The sequence below is a fragment of the Amblyomma americanum genome, chromosome 2 (assembly GCF_052857255.1).
Source record: "Amblyomma americanum isolate KBUSLIRL-KWMA chromosome 2, ASM5285725v1, whole genome shotgun sequence".
In the NCBI taxonomy this organism is placed as follows: domain Eukaryota; kingdom Metazoa; phylum Arthropoda; class Arachnida; order Ixodida; family Ixodidae; genus Amblyomma; species Amblyomma americanum.
Window position 1 is genome coordinate 148,142,930 of NC_135498.1, and position 1,791 is coordinate 148,144,720.

The 1,791-nt window shown below is 40.2% G+C and overlaps 1 non-coding gene across 1 annotated transcript; it reads left to right on the top strand.

Annotated features, from left to right (window-relative positions):
• Nucleotides 1-966: 966 nt before the first annotated feature.
• Nucleotides 967-1,038, top strand: TRNAS-ACU (transfer RNA serine (anticodon ACU)). The gene has a single exon. It is a non-coding gene; the product is annotated as a tRNA-Ser (tRNA).
• Nucleotides 1,039-1,791: the final 753 nt, after the last annotated feature.

Consider the following 1,791-nt stretch of genomic DNA (forward strand, 5'->3'; position numbering starts at 1 on the left):
AGTAAGGCATTAGAGGTTCGCAAATCAAGGAAAGTCTAGGGTTTAAGCGGCTCTCTGCACGCAGAATGATGGTCAGACTAAAGTTTTTGCATAATGTTAACAGCGGTAACACAGGAATCTACCAAAACGTATATTTAAAACAACCTCATTATCAGTCCAAGAGACGAGGCAATACCAAAAAATTAGGTCGTATCAAAGTTGCATAAATGTTTTTAAGTTTTAATATTTTCCACAGACAATGAAGAATGAAATCCGCACCCTTATGAGATAGTATTTGCGCCCGATATTTCACCTGCCATAGAGAGCATCACATCAATGTGACTTATTTAATTCTTCCAGCGTTATGCTTTTTGAATTGTGCAACAGTATTTGTCATTGGATACCTTGCTTTCTGTTCAATGTTTTGTTTTCCACTTTTAGTTATAGTTGTTTGTATTTATTTTTATAACTGATTCCTTGCTTCTGTTCGTGCTTTTCTTTTTATCTTTGTGTTTGCAAGTACCTCCCCCCACCCTTACAATAATGCGCAACGGGCGCTGCAGGTGTTTGCAATAAGTAAAAAATAAATAGCAAACCATGGTTTACTGCGTTCTATGAAAAACAGTATCCCAGCTTGCTTTTGAAGAAACAAATTTCTTCGTGCCATGGCCGCCATCTTAAGTTAACACACAGTAAACATAGTCAAAGAAAAATATTTGTTAAAATGAAATATTTCAAGCACGACAATATTTTTCTACCTGAATAAAAGACGTTACGCTTTTTTCACAGTAACTTGAAAGTAATTTGTTTTATTTTTCCACGAGTAATAAACATCGTTAAAGATACCAAGCTTTGGGATTTTAAAGTATTTTATCGAATTATATGTTCTCTCCTTGGTGATTTCAACTGTTTTTAGGCTTTGCCCAAAAGGCGAAGAAGTCCGTAAAAATGTTGCGGAAATCAGAAAACGTAAACCGCGTCAGCTTCGCCGCGGTGGCTCAGTGGTTAGGGCGCTCGACTACTGATCCGGAGTTCCCGGGTTCGAACCCGGCCGCGGCGGCTGAGTTTTTATGGAGGAAAAACGCTAAGGTGCCCGTGTGCTGTGCGATGTCAGTGCACGTCAAAGATCCCCAGGTGGTCGAAATTATTCCGGAGCCCTCCACTACGGCATCTCTTCTTCCTTTCTTCTTTCACTCCCTCCTTTATCCCTTCCCTTACGGCGCTGTTCAGGTGTCCAACGATATATGAGACAGATACTGCGCCATTTCCTTCCCCAAAATCAATTATTATTATTATTATTATTATTATTATTATTATTATTATTATTATTATTATTATTATTATTATTAAACCGCGTCAGAAAAAAAAATTCTGAAGTTGAGAAAAGTTGCTTTTTGCGGAGTATTTAGCCGTCAGTTGTGTAGTAAGGCTGTTCAAGTAAAATATGATAAGTAGTGGGTTTAACAGTAGCATTATGCAAACGTTATTTGGGAAGTTTAATCAGAACACTTTTTCTTTCAAGGGAGAAATAATCTTGCAGTATGAGCACACACGCCCTACTCCGGCGTTGTTACGTGCCAGCTTATCACTGCCGTGAACGCTGGCGATCTAAGCAGCGCTGCACTGCCCGAATAGGATGGTGGGCTGGGCTTGGACGCTTCCAGCTTAGGCAACGCAGAAATCTTCTCAAGGGCACGGTTACGCCTTAATACGCGAGGTTTAATGCGCAATACGCAAGGCGCACTCCGACAGATCGTGTCATATTCCATGAAGGAAATAGGATGAGGTTTTTCGCGAGTTTGGCAGCGTCCG